The 23333-nt window shown below is 44.0% G+C and overlaps 1 protein-coding gene across 3 annotated transcripts in view; it reads right to left on the reverse strand.

The window, feature by feature from the left end:
• Positions 1-23333, reverse strand: part of LOC142074679 (Golgi phosphoprotein 3-like) — an 84631-nt gene that overhangs the window by 60744 nt on the left and 554 nt on the right. The window lies entirely within an intron of this gene.

Below are 23333 nucleotides of genomic sequence, written 5' to 3' on the forward strand. Positions count from 1 at the left end.
CACAGACTTATATTCAGTATTAGAGGTCAGTGTTAGGTCAAAGTCTTGGCCCTGACTCAGACTCAATTTACATTTATGAAGAACCACAACAGCAGAGCTTCTCTGAGATAATGCATGTAACACTGCCCAGTCTAAACTTCTCTTTCTAAATGCCTTTTCATTTTATATTTGGACTTAATAGTACTCCTTAAACCCTCACCTAGCACCCTCTACTTAAACGCAAAACAAAAGATCTATTGTAACCAAACTGAAATAAACCAAAGGGAAACCTTCTGAAGGAGAAACATCACCAGAGCTACCCGAAACCCTGAATTCCTGTTCTCAGGAAATTCCAAAATCTTTTTATGAAAGACACAAACAAAAAGACTTAAAAATTTAGTAAAGAATGCAATTTTGGAAACTTAATTTAGAGACAGCAGAAATAAAATGTTGTTTTAACCCTTTTTAGCCAAAGTAACAGAAAGCCAAGATAGACAACAATTACAGCTCCTGAGGAGTCTGAAAGTCCTAGCTCTGAGGCAATATATCTGACAGTCTATCAAGAAGACATGAAACACCTAACTTCAGGGTTTCTCAGCTTGGAGGTACAATCTAGGTTAGAGAAAGCTTTCACTTTAGCAAACAGTAAATTCTGAATTTACAGGTAGCCAGTTTTCCATTAGAAGAATATTTCAGAGGAAAAATTTCAGCCAGCTCTACTTGGATGCTGAAAGACAGAAAAACTAGACTTCCTGAAATCTGCTGGAGTTTGCTATTACTTTTATTACTTCTGCATGGATGGCATTCAAATACTGTGCTGATGGTAGCAATATAAAAGCTCTGAGACATAAAACTATTGTTTTGTTTATACATAAACAACTATCTAGCTTTACCAAACAATAGTTTCTTCCTTGCCATCTATTCTTTCTGACATGTGGCAGACTATTTTTATGGTATGTTCGCAGAAATCACAGATGACAAACATACTGGAAAATATTCCATGCTTACTGGCATCATGGGAAGTTATTGAGGGCAATTATCTCCAGGTCTCATTAATCACCCTCACAAAATTTACATGCCAGCTGTCGTGGTTTAATCTGGCACACAGCCAAACACCACAGAGCCACTCACTCACTCCCCCCCCCGCCCCCCAGTGGGACAGGGAGACAATCGGAAGGGTAGGAGTGAGAAAAACTTGTGGGTTGAGATAAAGACAGTTTAATAGAACAGAAAAGGGAAAATAATAATAATGATAGAATATACAAAATGAGTGATGCACAATGCAATTGCTCACCACCCGCGCTAGCCGATAACCAAGTAGCAATCCGTACTTCCTGGATCACACCTACCATTCATATACTGAGCATGACGTCACATGGTATGGAATAGCCCATTAGCCAGCTGGGCTGGCTGTCCTGATTATGTTCCCTCCCATCTTGTGTACCTAGCTCAATCAGTAGGCATGGGAGCTGTCCTTGGACTAGGAGGGTACTTAGCAACAACTGAAAACATCAGTGTGTTATCAACATTCTCCTCATACTAAATCCAAAACACAGCACTAGGAAGAAATTTAACCCTATCCCAGCCGAAACCAGGACACAGCATAATAAAAATACAACTTGGAGACCTGTAAAACATACAAGGTTCAGTTCTACTTTTAAGATGAGAATGAGAAGAAATAGTTGTCAACAGATGTATAGCCTGAGATGGACTAACTAAAGCAAATAAGGAACTTGGAAGAACTTTGAAAGTCAGTTTAGGTCATTTGTAGGATTAGGCAAAGCAAATTGAGTAGTCTGCTGGTATAAATTATATGTGTGAGACTGATTTTCATGTTGCATAGCACAATTGGCAAAGAGCCTGCTTACTTCTAACATTTACACAGCATGTGTCGTGAAGTGAGAATACCTGAATGCTTGCTTTGAGTAGTTATCTCAATACTGAGAAAAAGACTCATGTTTTGTATATACATAAATTCAGGTACCTTTTCTTAGAGGTACTTAAAGTGGCAGAAAGAAACACCGGGGGGGAAAAAAGCAGTAAAAGAAACTGAGGACAAAATGACATCCCAGTGTTTAATTACTTTCCCAGCATAAGCACCTCTTTTGAACCACTACTTACTGCACACCACTTCAACTATTCTTCCTTCAAGAGACTCATTTCAGTTTTACTGACCTTTCAAATCAATGTCACAGCATCTCATTTTAACCTTGCACAAAACCACATAACTTGAGAAGGTACATCCTTCCCCCATGTCTTCATTTTTAGCCATTTGAGGGCTAAACCCAAGAATGCAGTCCAACAAAGCATGAACTGCTGCTGAAGACAAAGTATTTATTTTTTCACCCCATCGCAGCACATTGCTGCTATCTCTCTTGATGCCACAGTAGCATTTGTGTAGTCAACTAGATGAGAACGTGGCCTGTCTGAAAGCTAATGGTCAGTCTCTTCACCTGATTCACTGAGAAGATGAACAAATTGCAGAGGCAGCATGGAAAAGGGAAGGAACATGGTTGGGACAGATAGCAAAAGGCAAGAGCATCCCCTTCAGTGATAACCCACACTTCAATGGACAAACTTATTTCACAACCTGAATAGTTTTCACAACCTGAATAGTTACAGCTAGAACTATTCAGTTAGTCTTTGGGATGAAGAACTCAACAAAAAAAATAAAACACCACATACATTATTGGGCTACCTATACTGAAGCCATTCATGAGCACAACCTGATCAAAAAACACAAAGGACATAATGCTTAAGATATCATGCACTATATTCATCACTACCTTGAGCTCCCCATTTTGCACCTCAGCAATGATTACCCTAATCATCATAAATTTGAAGTTATATTATTTAAATCTGACAAGACAGCAATAGCATCCCTTTCTGATTCTCTGAAGCAATACCAAGTTCTTTCAGAGGTGTCTACTACCCTATTGTTAGCCAGCACAAAGCACAGACAGAACATAATAATCCAAAATCATCATCTGTCACCCATTTGAAACCTACTGCAAAAGACAGGCAGAGACAATTTATCTCGAAATATGGGCTGTGGCGAGCTCTATTTCATAATGGACTTGATCACAATTGCAACAAAACTCTCACTTTTTTAGTCAAGGAGTTCCTGTCTGAAGTAGTAATTTTTGGATCTACAGAAAGACAGCTGGGGAGGGCAGAGGGGAAAGGAATAACAGCATATGCTGTCCAGGTGAACTGCAACAGGTTAAAAGTTAATAGGAATTTTGATCTGCCACAGTTTTCATGTCAAAGATGGCTGTTTCCTTCCCCTTGCATCCTATCTCCAAGATAAGAATCTGTTGCAAGCAACTTCACAACTTTAATGTGCTTCACAGCTATGATTGTTGATAACAAACACCATTTTTAAGTATTTTGATTTTAATGAAGAGTACTAGCAGACTGAGGAGCATAGGGCTATCATATTCCCAAAAAAGATGAAAACCATCTTAATATACTGCTTCCTTTACGTAGTCTCTCTACAATTACTAATATTATTTTGATTTTTTGAAAGCAGCTGAAATCACCTGAAGAACTTCTACAACACATCTCCTTAAAACTGTTCCCAAATCCAAAGAGGTAAAACACAAAATACAAGCAGTATGTATATATAAAGGATAATGAAAGTACCGGGTTTATTATAAATTATGTTTTAGCATAGAATTTCAATCCTTTCTGTTGACCCAAAAGCTTCATTTTATGAATTTGTCCTGGTTTCGGCTGGGATAGGGTTAAATTTCTCCCTAGTGCTGTGTTTTGGATTTAGTATGAGGAGAATGTTGATAACACACTGATGTTTTCAGTTGTTGCTAAGTACCCTGTTAGTCCAAGGACAGCTCCCATACCTACTGACTGAGCTAGGTACACAAGATGGGAGGGAACATAATCAGGACAGCCAGCCCAGCTGGCTAATGGGGTATTCCATACCATGTGACATCATGCTCAGTATATGAAGGGTAGGCGTGTTCCAGGAAGTACCGATCGCTACTTGGTTATCGGTCAGCGCGGGTGGTGAGCAATTGCATTGTGCATCACTCATTTTGTATATTTTATCATTATCATTATTTTTTTCCCTGTTCTATTAAACTGTCTTTATCTCAACCCACGAGTTTTTCTCACTCTTACCCTTCCGATTCTCTCCCCGTCCCGCTGGGGGTGGGGGGAGTGAGTGAGCGGCTGCGTGGTATTTGGCTGCCTGCCAGGTTAAACCACGACAGTCCTTTTTGGCGCCCAACGTGGGGCACGAAGGGTTGAGATAACGACACATCTGACCCGAACGAGTTAAAACAAATTTGTTATAAGCATTCATTATATCAGTTTAGTACTCGATGTTCACAATGTTGATTTAGTTGCTCTCAGAGTTTTTGGATCTGTTCTTGCAGTTTTGGTATGTAGCACCTTACTGGCTGTCTATACTGCTGATTATCAGTTTGTATGTGGGGTTGGTCATCTCTGGGAAATGGATTAAGGTCATTGCTTTGCTATACTGTGTGACCTGGCTTTATGTTATGATAAAATTATTGGTCACGAGCCTGTACTCAGCACTGCCGTCATTCCTGTTCTTTGGGAGCTATCTTTTGGAAACTATTAATAATTACACTTCTTACATCTTCACCTCAGAGGATGAATTTAGGGGGGAGACAGGATGGGACACTTTCTCCCACTTGTTCACCTTCCCTTCCATATCTTCAGAAACTCCCTTTTCCTCTATCCTCTTCATGAAGACGTCCACAATATTCCCTGAGAATTTTGAATATCCTTGGGATGTTCAAACAAGCATGATCATATTGCTATGTCTCCTGAATGTGGTTCAGGCCTTGTTTAGGGTTAAACAACTATTCAGGAATACTATCCAGAGATCAACCCCAGCAACAGATACAGTGACTACTCAAACCCCCACGACAGGCACGGAAGCTACTTCAACCCGCACGACAATCACCGTGGCTACTTCAACCCCCACAACAACCACTATGGCTACTCAGACCCCGGCAACAGTCCCTACAGTTACTCCAACCCCCGCAACAGGCACTGCAGCTACTCAAACTCCGCCAACAGTCACTGCAGTTACTCCAACCAGTGCGACAAGCACTGCAGCCACTCAAACCCCGGCAACAGTCACTACAAATACTCCAACCCCCGCGACAGGCACTGCAGCTACCCAAACCCTCGCGACGGGTACTACAGCTGAACCAGAGGACCAACCGTCGCTGGCATCCGTCGCCCCTGTACAGAAGAAGAAATCTTTGAAGCGGAAGTCAGGTCGTGTAGAAAAGGATGATGGAAAAGCAGGGCCATCACGAGGAGGGGAGGAGGAAGAGGAAGAACTCATAAACGAGACGGAAACCACCCGATCCTTATCCCTGAATGAGTTGCGAGATATGCGGAAAGATTTCAGCCGTCGTCCAGGCGAGCATATTGTTACCTGGCTGCTCCGATGCTGGGATAATGGGGCCAGTAGCCTGGAATTGGAGGGGAAGGAAGCCAAACAGCTGGGATCCCTTGCTAGGGAAGCGGGTATTGACAAAGCAATCGGAAAAGGGACACAGGTCCTCAGCCTCTGGAGGCGACTGCTGTCAGGCGTAAAGGAAAGGTATCCCTTCAAGGAAGATGTTATATATCGCCTAGGCAAATGGACCCCTATGGAGAGAGGTATCCAGTACCTGAGAGAACTAGGCGTACTGGAGATGGTTTATAGTGACCTGGACGACAACCAAACACCCAAAGATCCAGATGACGTCCAGTGCACGCGACCCATGTGGCGGAAGTTGGTACGGAGCGCACCAGCATCGTATGCCAGTTCGTTGGCAGTACTGTGCTGGAAAGAGGAAGAAGCACCAACGGTGGATGAGGTGGTTAGCAGACTTCGGGATTTTGAAGAAACTATCTCCTCCTCCCTTGTCTCGGCTGTGGAGAAACTGTCCCGGGAGGTCCAGCAACTCAAAGAGGATATGTCCTATTCTCCACCTGTACGGACCAGTATCTCAGCCATTAGGAGTCAGCGTTCTTCTGCTCAAGAGAGAGGATATAGAAGGTACACACCACGGGGCACCCTGTGGTTTTACCTGTGTGACCACGGAGAGGACATGAGGCAGTGGGATGGAAAACCTACCTTCATCCTAGAGGCACTTGTACGTGAGTTGCAAGGAAAAACAATCACACAAGGGGGTTCTCCCAGGAAAAATGCTGCTCCAGTTGTCAGGAAAAACCTGTCTCACGACGGTCCAGATTCCAGTGGACAGTTCCCCAGACAGAGTAGAAGGGCTGATCTTACTTTGGACTGTAATGAAGGAATTCTTGACTCATGTTTGCAAGAAGTGAGAGATGGATACTATGACCAGAACTAGAGGGACCCTGCCTCCAGCCAGGTGGAGGAAAGGGACAACCGGGTTTACTGGACTGTGTGGATTCGATGGCCTGGCACATCAGACCCACAGGAGTATAAGGCTCTCGTAGACACCGGTGCACAGTGTACCCTGATGCCATCAAACTATAAAGGGGCAGAACCCATTTGTATTTCGGGAGTGACAGGGGGATCCCAAGAGTTAACTGTATTGGAGGCCGAAGTGAGCCTGACCGGGAAGGAGTGGCAGAAGCACCCCATTGTGATTGGCCCAGAGGCTCCGTGCATCCTTGGCATAGACTACCTCAGGAGAGGGTATTTCAAGGACCCAAAAGGGTACCGGTGGGCTTTTGGTATAGCTGCCCTGGAGACGGAGGAAATTAAACAGCTGTCCACCTTGCCTGGTCTCTCAAAGGACCCTTCTGTTGTGGGGTTGCTGAGGGTTGAAGAACAACAGGTACCAATCGCTACCACAACAGTGCACCTGTGGCAATACCGCACCAACCGAGACTCCCTGATCCCTATCCGTGAGCTGATTCGTCGACTGGAGAGCCAAGGAGTGATCAGCAAGACTCGCTCACCCTTTCACAGTCCCATATGGCCAGTGCGAAAGTCTAATGGAGAGTGGAGACTAACAGTAGACTACCGTGGCCTGAACGAAGTCACGCCGCCACTGAGTGCTGCCATGCCGGACGTGCTAGAACTCCAATACGAACTGGAGTCGAAGGCAGACAAGTGGTACGCCACAACTGACATTGCTAATGCGTTCTTCTCCATCCCTTTGGCGGCAGAGTGCAGGCCACAGTTTGCTTTTACTTGGAGGGGCGTCCAGTACACCTGGAACCGACTGCCCCAGGGGTGGAAACACAGCCCTACCATTTGCCATGGACTGATCCACACCGCACTGGAACAGGGTGAGGCTCCAGAACACCTGCAATACATTGATGACATCATCGTATGGGGCAACACAGCAGAGGAAGATTTTGAGAAAGGGAAGAAAATAATTCAAATCCTTATGAAGGCCGGTTTTGCCATAAGACAAAGTAAGGTCAAGGGACCTGCACAGGAGATCCAGTGTTTAGGAATAAAATGGCAAGATGGACATCATCAGATCCCAATGGATGTGATCAACAAAATAACAGCCATGTCCCCACCAACTAGCAAAAAGGAAACACAAGCTTTCTTAGGCGTGGTGGGTTTTTGGAGAATGCATATTCCAAATTACAGTCAGATCGTAAGCCCCCTCTATCAAGTGACCAGGAAGAAGAACGACTTCAAATGGGGCCCTGAGCAACAACAAGCCTTTGAACAAATTAAACAGGAGATAGTTCAGGCAGTAGCCCTTGGGTCAGTCCGGGCAGGACAAGATGTGAAGAATGTGCTCTACACCGCAGCCGGGGAGAATGGCCCTACCTGGAGCCTCTGGCAGAAAGCACCAGGGGAGACTCGAGGTCGACCCTTAGGGTTCTGGAGTCGGGGATACAGGGGATCCGAGGCCCACTACACTCCAACTGAGAAGGAGATATTGGCAGCATATGAAGGGATTCGAGCTGCTTCGGAAGTGGTTGGTACTGAAGCACAGCTCCTCCTGGCACCCCGACTGCCGGTGCTGGGCTGGATGTTCAAAGGGAGGGTCCCCTCTACACATCATGCAACCGATGCTACGTGGAGTAAGTGGGTCGCACTGATCACACAACAGGCCCAAATAGGAAACCCCAGTCGCCCAGGAATCTTGGAGGTGATCACGAACTGGCCAGAAGGCAAAGATTTTGGCATATCCACAGAGGAGGAGGTGACACGTACTGAAGAAGCCCCACTGTATAATAAACTACCAGAAAACGAGAAGCAATATGCCCTGTTCACTGATGGGTCCTGTCGCCTTGTGGGAAAGCATCGGAGATGGAAAGCTGCTGTATGGAGTCCTATACGCCAAGTCGCAGAAACTGCTGAAGGAGAAGGTGAATCGAGTCAGTTTGCAGAGGGGAAAGCCATCCAGCTGGCCTTGGACATTGCTGAACGTGAAAAATGGCCAGTACTTTATCTCTATACTGACTCATGGATGGTGGCAAATGCCCTGTGGGGGTGGTTGCAGCAGTGGAAGCAGAACAACTGGCAGCGCAGAGGTAAACCCATCTGGGCTGCCGCGTTGTGGCAAGATATTGCTGCCTGAGTAGAGAACCTGACTGTAAAAGTACGTCACGTAGATGCTCACGTGCCCAAGAGTCGGGCCACTGAGGAACACCAAAACAACCAGCAGGTGGACCAGGCTGCTAAGATTGAAGTGGCTCAGGTGGATCTGGACTGGCAACATAAGGGTGAATTATTTATAACTCGGTGGGCCCATGACACCTCAGGCCATCAAGGAAGAGATGCAACATATAGATGGGCTCATGATCGAGGGGTGGACTTAACCATGGACGCTATTGCACAGGTTATCCATGAATGTGAAACGTGCGCTGCAATCAAACAAGCCAAGAGAGTAAAGCCTCTTTGGTATGGAGGACGATGGTTGAAATATAAATATGGGGAGGCCTGGCAGATTGATTATATCACACTCCCAAAAACCCACCACGGCAAACGCTATGTGCTCACCATGGTGGAAGCAACCACCGGCTGGCTAGAAACATACCCTGTGCCCCATGCCACTGCCCGGAACACCATCCTGGGCCTTGAAAAGCAAGTCCTGTGGCAACATGGCACCCCAGAAAGAATTGAGTCAGACAACGGGACTCATTTCCGAAACACCCTCATAGACACCTGGGCCAAAGAGCATGGCATTGAGTGGGTCTATCACATCCCCTACCATGCACCAGCCTCCGGGAAAATCGAACGATACAATGGACTGCTAAAGACTACACTGAGGGCAATGGGTGGTGGGACAATCAAGCATTGGGATACACATTTAGCAAAGGCCACCTGGTTAGTCAATACCAGGGGATCTTTCAATCGAGCTGGCCCTGCCCAATCAAGACTCTTACGTACTGTAGATGGAGATAAAGTCCCTGTCGTGCACATGAGAAATATGCTGGGGAAGACAGTCTGGGTTACTCCTGCCTCTTGCAAGGGAAAACCCATCCGTGGGATTGCTTTTGCTCAAGGACCTGGGTGCACTTGGTGGGTGATGCGAAAGGATGGGGAGGTCCGGTGTGTACCTCAAGGGGATTTGATTTTGGGTGAAAATAGCCAATGAACTGAATTTTGATGTCAACTGTTACATGATATTGTATATAATTATTTCTATGATATAGGAGTGGTATAGCAGTGAAAATCACCCAGATTAGTGAAGAATGAACTAACTCCGATGAAACCAAGCGAAGCGCAACGATGATAGAACTGGACAAGCGCAGCAGTACCGACATGAGAACTGGCTTCAGGATGCAACGGCCCAACACCGCACACCATCTCTTCGGCCCTGAAAGACTGTTATGACAGATGGAGCCCAAAGTCATGGACTAAATGAACTCAGTGGACATTTTAGAGGGATAGTCCATAGACCGAGGGAATGATATCGTGCGTGCATATATATATATATGTGTGTGTATATATAAAGAAAGATAGTGGTGGTTAATTGAAATGTATTAAAAAAAGATGTGAGACCTAAGCACGACGTAAATGGTATGGAATAAGGGGTGGATACTGTCCTGGTTTCGGCTGGGATAGGGTTAAATTTCTCCCTAGTGCTGTGTTTTTGATTTAGTATGAGGAGAATGTTGATAACACACTGATGTTTTCAGTTGTTGCTAAGTGCCCTCCTAGTCCAAGGACAGCTCCTATGCCTACTGACTGAGCTAGGTACACAAGATGAGAGGGAACGTAATCAGGACAGCCAGCCCAGCTGGCCAATGGGGTATTCCATACCATGTGACGTCATGCTCAGTATATGAAGGGTAGGCGTGATCCAGGAAGTACCGATCGCTACTTGGTTATCGGTCAGCGCGGGTGGTGAGCAATTGCATTGTGCATCACTCATTTTGTATATTCTATCATTATCATTATTATTTTCCCTTTTTTTCCCTGTTCTATTAAACTGTCTTTATCTCTACCCAGGAGTTTTTCTCACTCTTACCCTTCCGATTCTCTCCCCGTCCCACTGGGGGGGCGGGGGGAGTGAGTGAGCGGCTGCGTGGTATTTGGCTGCCTGCCAGGTTAAACCACGACAGAATTCCAAATTCATCTATCATCAGTATTCTTCTACAACAGAAACACTACGTTCTCTTGGATATTCATGTCAAGTCATACAATTAAAAGGAGATGCTAGCAGACAGGGATAGGAGAGGACAAAGAAGAATAAGTGAACGTCAGCTTCTGACACCTTAACACGATTCTGTGGTTCCTATCCTTTTAGCTGAAAGTAAAATTGCTGATTAGAAAGAAAGTAAAATTGCCTGCTATTGTAGCAGGTAAGTAAATCTCTTCTTTGTGATAATCTAACTATAAGCAGATATCTCAGGCAGATCAAAGTCAATAACTGAGTTACTGTCATAAGTTTATGGATTCTTTAGATAAGAAAAACTCTTAAAAGCTAATATTTTATTTAGGAACACCATCATTCTATAAGGAATAACTAATACAATTTCTGAATCTCTTGAAGGGGGTGGAAGTCAGCAAGATTGATGCTATATATGCTTAATTTAATATTGAGCATATTTTATACAGTATTTGTCCAACAAATCTGATACCTGACTTTTCAAGTCAATCCTAAAAACTTCAACCACATCCTTTTTCAGAGCAGGAAATTCTTATATTAGAAATAAGGTACACTTTTAAAAAGTTTACCTAAGTTTATTCTTCCAGCAAGAAGCTTCTCAACATAAAAATAAGCAAACAGGTCTTGTAAAAATGAACACAAAATACAAAAAAACAACAAAAAAAACCCAACCCACAAACTTTTCCAAGTTCTCAATGACAACTAGAAAAGCTGGTCAATACTAGGAGAACTAACTGCATATTTATTCTGATAATTTGAAGCCCTTAGATCCTGTTGTACAGCCAACCAGCATTTGTTCCTCCTTAACTAGGTCCTTATACAGATTTCTATAAAGCTCTGATTCAGCTATTCAAGTAACCTTATGTCCTGGTTTCGACTGTAAACATATAAAGCACCTGAAACTCCAGTGAGAACCAATTAAAAGTCTTTTTACCAGCATAACTAAACATACTCATAAGAAGCTGGGGGAAAATGCAAACAATAGAAAATAATGATGGAAGAGGAGAAAAAGGAAAAGCTTCATTGTGACATTCATCGAAGACAGGTTGAAACGTCCAAAATTATTTAAACCCTCAAGGTAAAATTAGGCTGCTCTCACCACATGTATCTTATTATATTAATTGATCCATTTTCACCTTCAGGGGATCAAAAAGATCTGTTCTTTTCTTTCCAATGCAGGTTATTGTAATTTTATCTACCTGAAGATGAGCGTAACCACAGCACAGGAGCTGCAGCTGACAGTGAATAAGTCTCAAACAAGAAAAGCTGACATGGTCAAATTACGCATGTGCTTTAATGACCTAGAGATTCTCTTACTTTTCAATATACATTCAATACACATATATTAATCTATAAGTCTAATAACTATAGATTTATTACCTCTAAGAAAATCTTATACTCCCAGACACTAGAGTACTGCACAATGCCAGACAGATTAAAACACAAACCCAAATTCAGCTTCTGTGGCAGTACTCTCTGGCAAGACCCAAATCAATTTCCTTTGACAAGGAACTGTGTGGTCTTACCCTAACCCATTCATACTCAGCTGAAAATATAATGTTCAGGAACCAGGGGGGGAACCGGGGTGGGGGGGGGTGGGGGGAGGGAACCAAAGGTGGGGGAAGCAAAGGGGGGGAAAACGGGCTCTGAGCAACCTGATCTAGTTGAAGATGTCCCTGCTCATTGCAGCACGGGTTGGACTAGATAACTTTTGGAGGTCCCTTCCAACGGAAACCAGTCTATGATTCCCCCAGTAATGCAACACAGAAGTGAATATGTGCTGTAGTAATTATTTGCTGTGTGAGTAGGAAAGTCATTCTTGAATATACTGTCTGTAACACTTAGCCTGGTCAATTTAGCATTGCAAAGAAGGCCCATAACACATAGCTTAACTGATTGAGATAAACGCTGCAGTACTTGAACTACTTTAGTAACAAAGAACACCTGAAATAATACCACTTGTTCTTTAACATAAAACGTTAGTTTTCAGTTCCATGATTACTTCCCTTCTAGCAATTAACAGCAATACTGGCTCAGATATACGTCATGCAAATTTTTTAATAAAAACAGCTTGCTACAGGAGAGGTCTTATGGTTTAACCTCAGCCAGCAATTAAACACCACACAGCCGCTCGCTCACCCCACCCCTTTGGTAAGATGGGGGAGAGAATCAGGAAGGCACAAGTAGAAAAAATCGCAGGTTGAGACAGAAACAGTTTAATAATGGAAATAAAACAAAGTAGAACAGTAATAATAACAATGATAACAACAACAATAGCAGAATATACAAAGCAGGCAGTGCACAATGCAACTGCTTGCTGACCGAGTGTCACGAATAGGGGGCAAGACCCCCGCACCCCTGGTTTTCATACTGAGCATGACATCACATGGTATAGAATACCCCACTGGCCAGCTGGGTCAACCACCCTAGCTATGCTCCCCACCACCACCCCACCACTACCCACCACCACAGCTCCCCCTGCACCTGGCAGGGCATGGGAGGCCAGGGGGGAGGGGGGGGCGGGGCAGAAAAAAAAAGTCCCCAGTGCAAGCACCACCCAGCAACAACCAAAGCATCAATGGGCCATCAACGCTCCTCTCATACCAAACCCAAAACACAGCACACCCCCCCAAGCTACTGGGAAGAAAGTTAACTCTGTCCCAGCCACAACCAGGACAGTATCTAGCCCTTATTCTATACCATCTATGTCATGCCCAGGTCTCACATTCTCCAATACATTCCAATTAATCACCACCACTTTTCCTGCCTTTTGATATATACACACAGATATCATTCCCTTAGTCTATGGGCCATCCCTCTAAAATGCCCATTGAGTTCATTTAGTCCATAAATTTGGGCTCCATCTGTCATAACAATCTTTCAGGGCAAGAGAGATGGTGCGTGATGCTGGATTGTTGCATCCTGAAGTCAGTTCTGATTCCATTATTGCTGCGCTCGTCCGGTTCTATCATCGTTCCACTTTGCTCGGTTTCATCAGAGTTCATTCTTCATTAATCTGGGTGATTATTACTGCAATACTGTTGATATGACATATAGCAACCATATAAGTGATGATACACAGTATTATATAGCAATGAACATTATATACTTCAAATCATTGGCTATTTTCACCCAAAATCAAATCCCCTTGAGGTACACATTGGACTTCCCCATCCTTTCACATTACCCACCAAGTGCACCCAGGTCCTTGAGCAAAAGCAATCCCACGGATGGGTTTTCCCTTGCCCGAATCCCTTCATATGCTGCCAATATCTCCTTCTCACTTGGAGTGTAGCGGGCCTCGGATCCTCTGTATCCCCGACTCCTGAACCCTAAGGGTCGACCTCAAGTCTCCCCTGGTGCTTTCTGCCAGAGGCTCCAGGTAGGGCCATTCTCCCCGGCTGCGGTGTAGAGCACATTCTTCACATCTTGTCCTGCCCGGACTGGCCCAAGGGCTACTGCATGAACTATCTCCTGTTTAATTTGTTCAAAGGCTTGTTGTTGCTCAGGGCCCCATTTGAAATCGTTCTTCTTCCTGGTCACTTGATAGAGGGGGCTTACAATCAGGCTGTAATCTGGAATATGCATTCTCCAAAAGCCCACAACGCCTAAGAAAGCTTGTGTTTCCTTTTTGCTAGTTGGTGGGGACATGGCTGTTATTTTGTTGATCACATCCATTGGGATCTGACGATGTCCATCTTCCCATTTTATTCCTAAAAACTGGATCTCCTGTGCAGGTCCCTTGACCTTACTTTGTTTTACGGCAACACCGGCCTTCAGAAGGATTTGGACTATTCTCTCCCCTTTCTCAAAAACTTCCTCTGCTGTGTTGCCCCACACAATGATGTCATCAATGTACTGCAGGTGTTCTGGAGCCTCACCCTGTTCCAGTGCGGTGTGGATCAGTCCATGGCAAATGGTAGGGCTGTGTTTCCACCCCTGGGGCAGTCGGTTCCAGGTGTACTGGACACCCCTCCAAGTGAAAGCAAACTGTGGCCTGCACTCTGCCGCCAAAGGGATGGAGAAGAACGCATTGGCGATATCCATTGTGGTGTACCACTCGGCTTCCTTTGACTCCAGTTCGTACTGGAGTTCTAGCATATCCGGCACGGCAGCACTCAGTGGGGGCGTGACTTCGTTCAGGCCACAGTAGTCTACTGTTAGTCTCCACTCTCCATTAGACTTTCGCACTGGCCATATGGGACTGTTGAAGGGTGAGCGAGTCTTGCTGATCACTCCTTGGTTCTCCAGTCGACGAATCAGCTCGTGGATGGGGATCAGGGAGTCTCGGTTGGTGCGGTATTGTCGTCGATGCACTGTTGTGGTAGCGATTGGTACCTGTTGTTCTTCAACCCTCAACAACCCCACAACATAAGAGTCCTCTGAGAGACCGGGCAAGGTGGACAGCTGTTTAGTTTCCTCTGTCTCCAGGGCAGCTATACCAAAAGCCCACCGGTACCCTTTTGGGTCCTTGAAATACCCTCTCCTGAGGTAGTCTATGCCAAGGATGCACGGAGCCTCTGGGCCAGTCACAGTGGGGTGCTTCTGCCACTCCTTCCCGGTTAGGCTCACTTCGGCCTCCAACACAGTTAAGTCTTGGGATCCCCCTGTCACTCCAGAAATACAAATGGGTTCCGCCCCTTTATAGCCTGATGGCATCAGGGTACACTGTGCACCGGTGTCTACGAGAGCCTTATACTCCTGTGGATCTGATGTGCCAGGCCATCGAATCCACACAGTCCAGTAAACCCGGTTGTCCCTTTCCTCCACCTGGCTGGAGGCAGGGCCCCTTCTAGCCCTGGTCATTGTATTCGCTACCCACTTCTTGTAAGTACAGATCAGAAGTCCCTTTATTAAGGTCGGAAGTGGAATCAGCCCTTCTACTCTGCCTGGGGAACTGCTCACTGGAGACTGGAGCAGCAGTTTTCCTGGAAGAACCCCCTTGTGTGATTCTTTTTCCTTGCAACTCACATATCCCTGCCTCTAGGGTCGAGGTAGATTTTCCATCCCACTTCCTCATGTCCTCTCCGTGGTCACGCAGGTAAAACCACAGGGTGCCCCGGGGTATGTACCTTCTATATGCTCTCTCTTGAGGAGAGAAACGCTTGCTCCTAATGGCTGAGACACTGGCCCGTGCAGGTGGGGAGTAGGACATATCCTCTTTGAGTTGCTGGACCTCCTGAGACAGTTTCTCCACAGCAGAGACACAGGCCCGTAGGGAGGAAGAGAGACTTTCTTCATATTGCCGGAGTTGGCCAGCCAATTCATCCACCGTTTATTCCTCTCCATCTTTCCAGGTCATTATTGCCAATGAGTTGGCATGTGACGCTGGTGCGGTCCGTACAAACTGCCACCACATGAGTCAGGTGCATTTGACTTCATCTGGGTCTTTGGATAACTGCTCATTGTTCAGGTCATCATACATCACCTCCAGCACGGCTAATTCCCTCAGGTACTGGATACCTCTCTCCATGGTGGTCCACTTGCCTGAGTGACATATAACATCTTCCTTGAAGGGATACCTGTCCTTCACGCCTGACAGCAGTCACCTCCAGAGGCTGAGGACTTGTGCCCCTTGTCCAATCGCTTTGTCAATGCCCCCTTTCCTAGAAAGGGATCCCAGCTGCTTGGCTTCCCTACCCTCTAATTCCAGGCTACTGGCCCCGTTATCCCAATATCGGAGCAGCCAGGTGACAATGTGCTCGCCTGGACGAGGACTGAAGTCTTTTCGCATATCTTGCGGCTCACTCAGGGATAGGGATCGGGTGGTTACCATCTCATTTATGGCTTCTGCTCTTCCTCCTCCTGTTCTCGTGATGGCCCTGGTTCATCTTCATCCCTTACTAAACGAGCTGATTTCCTTGTGCATTTTCTGTTTTGTATAGGGGCGACTGATACCGGCATGGGTTGGTTCTCTGTCGCACGGGGTGGAGTAGCCACCATGCCTGCTGTGGCGGGTGGGGTAGCAGCAGTGCCTGCCGTGGCGGGTGGGGTAGCTACAGGGCCTGGTTTTTTGTCATCAGATCCAGAGACCTTTTCTTCCCCTTGAGGGTTCTGAATAGCGTTGAACAGGGCTTGGTAGGCATGGGCCAGGCCCCAGCACATTGCAGCGATTTGTGTCTCCCTAGATTGGCCAGGGTGACAGCGTGCTTTCTCCAAATATTCTACTAATTTTTCAGGATTCTGCACTTGCTCAGGGGTGAAGTTCCAGAACACTAGGGGTGCCCACCGTCCTAGGCATTTGCCCATGCTATCCCACTCACCTTGCCACTCATAACTATCCAGCCTTGGGGCAGATCTCTGGATGACATTCTTAAATTGCTTACTAACCTTGGACAAAACCAAAACAATATTCCCAAGGGATACCAATAGATGTATCTTAACTACCCAGGGATGTTCAAGGTACTGGCAAGTTATTTTAACGAAGGAGACGACATCATAGAGGAAGGTAGTGAGGGTGCCATTCTCTATTTCCTCCATAAAAAACCTCTCAGAGGAAGAGGTATAATTGCTAATGGTCTCCATGATGTGGTACCCGAAATACAGAAACGGCTTCAGTACAAATCCCAAATACCAAATAACCCCCAATGCCAGCGTTTTAGTAACAAATCTCCCAGGCAAAACATCACTAATCACTGCAGAGCACAGCAGACTACAAAAACCAACACCAATCTTTAACAGGTACAGCAAAAACAAGAGCATGGTGCAGGTCAGATAAATTAATATCGAGAACAGATGAATCTATATTGTGTCCAGCAGCTGTTAACAGATATAAATTCCTTAATACGCTCTAGTTAATCTGTTGTTATCTCAACCCTTCGTGCCCCATGTTGGGCGCCAAAAAGGACTGTCGTGATTTAACCCCAGCCAGCAATTAAACACCACACATCCGCTCGCTCACCCCACCCCTCCGGTAGGATGGGGGAGAGAATTGGGAGGGCACAAGTAGGAAAACTCCCGGGTTGAGATAAAAACAGTTTAATAATTGAAATAAAACGAAGTAGAACAGTAATAATAATGAGAACAACAACAATAGCAGAATATACAAAGCAGGCGATGCACAATGCAACTGCTCCCTGACTGCGTGTCACGAACTGGGGGCGAGCCCCCCCCCCCCCCCCGCACCTCTGGTTTTTATACCATGTGACATCATGCTCAGTGTAGAATACCCCATTGGCCAGCTGGGTCAGCCACCCCAGCTATGCTCCCCCCCCCCTCCCAGCTTCCCCTGCACTTTGCAGGGCATGGGAGGCCAGGGGCAGGGGGAAACCGAAGCATCAATAGGCCATCAAGCTCCTCTCACACCAAACCCAAAACACAGCACACCCCCCAAGCTACTGGGAAGAAAGTTAACTCTGTCCCAGCCACAACCAGGACAAGAGGAAAAAGTGTTACAGCTTTGTTTTTTAAGAGCACTTAGAAAAACTGAGAAGTATCACTAGAAAGGCTTTAACAATGTTTCTGCCTTTGTCCTACACTAGACAACTTGACATTAGAGAAGGGACTACACTACACTCAAAGTTATCCATGAATCAGTAATGTAGATTACAGATTAGCCATGCTGTAAGAGCAGGGATAACCACACTAGCTGCATGCAGAACCATGAAATATAAACACCATTTCAACACAAAGTCAACTTGTATCCAAAGCGCTGCTTCCAAATCAGCATGTCGTCCTCCAAAGAGCCCAAAAGCAGGATTTACTCAGCAGCACAGTAAAGAGGCACTTTACTGCATCTTGTAGCACACAGAATTTGGGTGCTCCTCCTCCCACACCTCCTATCTTCTGCTAGCCTGTAATTTATGTCATGAAATAAAAAAAGGACCAAAGGACATGAAATAAAAAAAGGACCAAAAAGGTAGGCAACTATGAAAGAAAGAATTTTTCATCACAGACATTACATACTTTGTTGTTATTAGGCCCTGAACATTTTGCCCAGGGAAGTGGTTGAGTCACCATCCCTGGAGGTATTTAAAAGACGCGTAGACGTGGCGCTTCGGGACATGGTTTAGTGGTGGACTTGGCAGTGTTAGGTTAACGGTTGGACTCGATGATCTTAAGGGTCTTTTCCAACCTAAATGATTCTATGATTTGCGAAAAAGCACGCCTTTGTCAAGGTTTCAACACATTCATACATCATTCTTCAACTGAAATGCGAATTTCCAGTAGATGCCTCTTCACGCTTCACTCATTTGTCTCATAAATTTTCCAGCAAAACTTGGGAGGTTTTGAGTTGACATTCAGGCTGTTGCTGAAACTTTTTTTTTTTTTGGGGGGGGGAGGGGGGAGAGGAAAAAAAAAGATACTAAAAAGATATGAAGATGACTTTTCAAAACTCAATCATTTGTTACACAGGCAAAAAATCCCAGACTTCTGCATCATAATATGAATTTCACAAAGCCAAATCTTAAGATCAGGGAAAATGCCACCCATATTTTGAATCTTTTCAAAATTCCTATTTCACCTTTCAGAAAAATCTCTTTAGGATTAAAATATAAAATTCAGTAACAAATCCAGCTACTCAGATTTGTAAGAAGAATAAAGAAACTACATTTTAGCACTAATCTGATCAACACAAAACAGCACATCTGAAGCAGGCAAACTGGCTCCCTAATAACGTATTTCAATACAACGAGAAGTATCATAAGCTGGAGACCTTCACATGAACTATTTGGACAAAAAGCTATGCTGTAACACTAAATCTTCAGCAATAAATGAAGTTTCTGAAAGCCAAACATGAGTAGCAAAGATCCAAGAGAATTTCTGTACCTAACGAAGTGATTTAACGTTACTTCACTCTCACAAATGACATTTTAGTCTTCACCAACGAAAGCATAAATAAAACCAGAAATATTTACTGTTGCAGCAGACTGCAGTACGTGACAATTATTTTGGCGTACTTTATGTGAGTTTTCTTTCAGCAAATAAGGAATTAGTTACAGATCAAATAAGTATTTTATCTTACTAAATATAATTATCTGAACTACATAAGTAGGCGCTGTGTCTCTATAGCTGCTTCAATTTGTTTAGTTGTGGCACATTGTATAGAGGACAGGAGCAGCTGTGTGCATTGCTGTACTTTAATAGATTCCCAACTTGTACTGGGAGAACTCCAAAAAGGAAAAAAAAAAACCACCCCAACCATAAAAACCCCTACATGTACAAAAAACTTAAATAGAGCGACAGTTATAGAGCACAGCCACCTAGCAACCTCTCAGTTTTCTATAGGACTGAGTTACAAGATGTCTGGAAGAGCTATAATGAACAAACTGGCCTGTACTCATCTCTTAGCTGTCATTTTTAAATAAGCTAACTTAATATTTATCACTCCCTTCTTTTGGGAGTGATGACCTCAGATGCTTCAGTAGTTCTACAGAATAACCTCCCTTTTGCTGTGGCTTTGACCTATCCTACTGCAATACTATTTTTAACCTAATACAGCAAAGTATTTTATTTTGGTAAGTATTTTTTATTCCTATAGCAACAGGCTATTGCTCTATTCTAAATGGATGAACATGAATCCCTTTCCCAGTCATGTTTCTGAAGGATTTCCAAATAAGTTGTAGGTGTTCTTGTGATGCTCCTTTTGTTCCAGTATATTACCTGCTCCTCCAAGGACACTGCATCTGTCATGTTATGCAAGCATGCACGTATTTCAGCACATACCCCTTAAAACCTATCTTGACCTTGGAATACAGAAATAGTTATGTATACACAGAAGATACAAATGGAAGAGGAACCATTGGTGGAAAAAAGAGCAACCAGTCCACATACATAAACTACATTTTAATTAGGCCAAATGGAAAAAAAAAAAAGACCATGTCCAGGAAGCACGTGCAAATGAAGTTAATTGTGTTCAAACATTAAGAATGGGATTGAGGCATGCTGCGTTTGTTTTGGGGCAGCTGGACATTCCCATCACTGAACCCATACTGCAGCAACAACCAGGCAACAACTCAAAAGTTTTGCTGTGGTTGTTACAATCATTGCACTATCCTGAAAGCAGGATTCACATAAATATCTAACAATCTCCTAGAAACACTAAACTCTTCAATCCATCACTCTGTGAATCTTCCTGAAAAACTCTCTCCTATGCGTAAAGGTTCTGCCATCTACACTTAAAAACTATAAATGGTAGCTCCTTACATGTGAGGTGTTTTGGTTTTTTTTGTTTTTTTTTTTTTGTTGTGGTTTTTTTTTTTTTTTATATAATTTACATGGTGTTAAGCCATATTCACCAGTGTTTAATATTAGAAATAAAATTACCCCAAAAACCCCTCAAAGCTAAGTTATCAATGCAGTTATCAGTGACTTTTCTGAGAAAAAAAGCTATTTTTAGGGAAACGTGTTCTTAGGCCAATTCAGACTCCTTTATTTTATTTAATTATTTTAAACTCAACACTAAATTATTTTATCCTGTTGCAATAAAAAGGAAGGACATTATCAGCTTTAAATTTACTGGCTTTCAATTGAGCTTATAGCTCATATACCTGCCTTTGCCTTTCCCTTGCACTTCGTGTAGTTTCACAATTATACTTTACAGACCCTATATTGCTTTTCACTGCTTGCTGTCATGACAAAATCTCACACAAATGTCACAGGAAATCAATTCTATTGGAAGTAAAAACTTTATAAGAAGCATTTCCAGATGCATAAAGTACCTAACTTTTGCTTACTTATCATTAGAACAATAGAGAACAACAACAACAAAAAAAATCATCTTTGAAAATGAATCTATAGTTTTATTTTCAGTTTTAAAAGGGGAAAAACCGTGGAGACAAAGCGGTTTACATAGTGTAAGAGAGAAGGGTACAAGCAGACACAAAACCAAAATACAAACCCTAGTGATTCGTGTCTAACAAAGTTCAGAAACAGTGTATGCTGCAGTTTGTGCACATAAGCCCCCTACCCTAGAGATGACGTTATTCTTTTTGTCTGACGTCTCAACTGCAAAGTCTCAAGGGAGTCATAAATATCTGTGCCACTGTAATCACTTACTTCCTTTTTCCATACAAAGAAATATTAGATTATCTGCAGTGTGTGCCACTGCTGCGCTTAGCAAAGTTAGATGATTTACAATTTTGATGCACACCGGTGCAAAGTTGGATTTTTAGGCCCAATGTTAAGTATTAACTTTTGATATACTAGGAATACTTGCACCATATATTCTTTCTAGGCAGACAGAACATTCCCTGCCTTGAAATCTTTACAGCCTAATGCCCACAAATTCAGAAGATTTAGCACACAATCATGGGGGGGGGGGGGGGGGGGGAAGGCTGAAAGATCACAGAGTCTATCCTACCTTCCTCAAGGCAAGACCTCCTAAGCAATCCTGCCAGATATCTATCTATCTATCTATCTTGTCACGCCTAACTTACTTTCCTGCAACTACTCAGGTGTGTAGAAAGAGAAACGCGCATATGCACAAGTCTTCAGATTCAACAGATGGAAGAACACAACACTCTGAATATCTACTGACTTTATTAGGATGCCATGGCAAGGTCCATCTGAAAAAAATGGGATTACAAGAACATGGCCCAAAATACACAATCTGAGAGAGAAATAAAACATGTTACTGTGGCAGGTATATATACAGATATACCCACACGCATTAAAAAATAAATGTTAACTAGGAAAACTACTCTTTAACCTATTCATTATCAACCAACAAATTTATTTTAGATGCAACGCACAGTCAAAAAAACATATAACTTAGCAGCTTTCCCCCCCGTTATTCTGTGCTCACAAACACGCACAGTTTTAGGAGACTTCCATCCAAATCAATGAACTGGCTTCATTAGTTTACTTATCTCTAAAAAAAAAAAAAAAAAAAAAAAAGCAGGTTGCTTAATTAAATTCATATTATAACTCATATCTAAAATAAACTCGTATCTAAAATAAAGGCATATTATGCTTCACCATACACCACATCAAACTAAACCGACAGGACTGACTCTCTGCAGTATGCATGCTTTTTATATTGATTACCCCTTTCAAACGAAACAAAAAAATCCAGCACACTGGTAGAAGTATACCTTCCTCAATTACTGTTATTCACAGTATCATGACACCCAATTAAGCTATAAATTCAGTAAAAACACAGAATTACATAATAATGCCATTTCCTCATTTTGACACGCTTATTATTCAAGGCCCATTTTTGTCAAACATATCTCCCCGAAGTTTAAGACATTTTTAACATACGTTAGTCTGGAAAGTCTTATTAAAAAGGGCTGCTAAGCATCCTAAAGCACCTTAGAACCCCATAAGTACCACATAGTTGCATCTGACAAAATACATAGGAGTAGACAAGGCTCCCACATTAGAGCTACAGGTAAGTATAGAAGTATAAATATCACAGGTCTAACCAGGGCCTCCAAGTCAACCACTAACACTGTCAGAGGCTCCAGGTCCCCATCTTCCCCCAAGCCCTATGCTGCCTTCCTTGAGATGCAACAAACATTAGAGTCCCTCTGTGAACCCTACATCCAAAGGGCGATCCGAAATCTCCACCAGGTTCCCTCTCGCCTAACATCCAAGCGCCTTCCCCACCTCCTCCAAAATCCCAAGCCTGTTCCAGCATGCACCCCTACCCCTAGCAACATCACAGTCCCCGTCCCCAGCAACGCCTCTGCCCCAAACCCACAACAACACTCACCCAGCAGCGTCCTTGCCCCCATCCCACCCACACCCTAGCGCCACTTAGGCTCCCCTTCCCCATCAACGACCTCCATAAACCCCCGAATAACCAGTGTCACCTCAGGCACCCCCTCGCCAGGGCCCCCCAGCACC

This window comes from Calonectris borealis, chromosome W (genome assembly GCF_964195595.1).
Source record: "Calonectris borealis chromosome W, bCalBor7.hap1.2, whole genome shotgun sequence".
Lineage (NCBI taxonomy): Eukaryota > Metazoa > Chordata > Aves > Procellariiformes > Procellariidae > Calonectris > Calonectris borealis.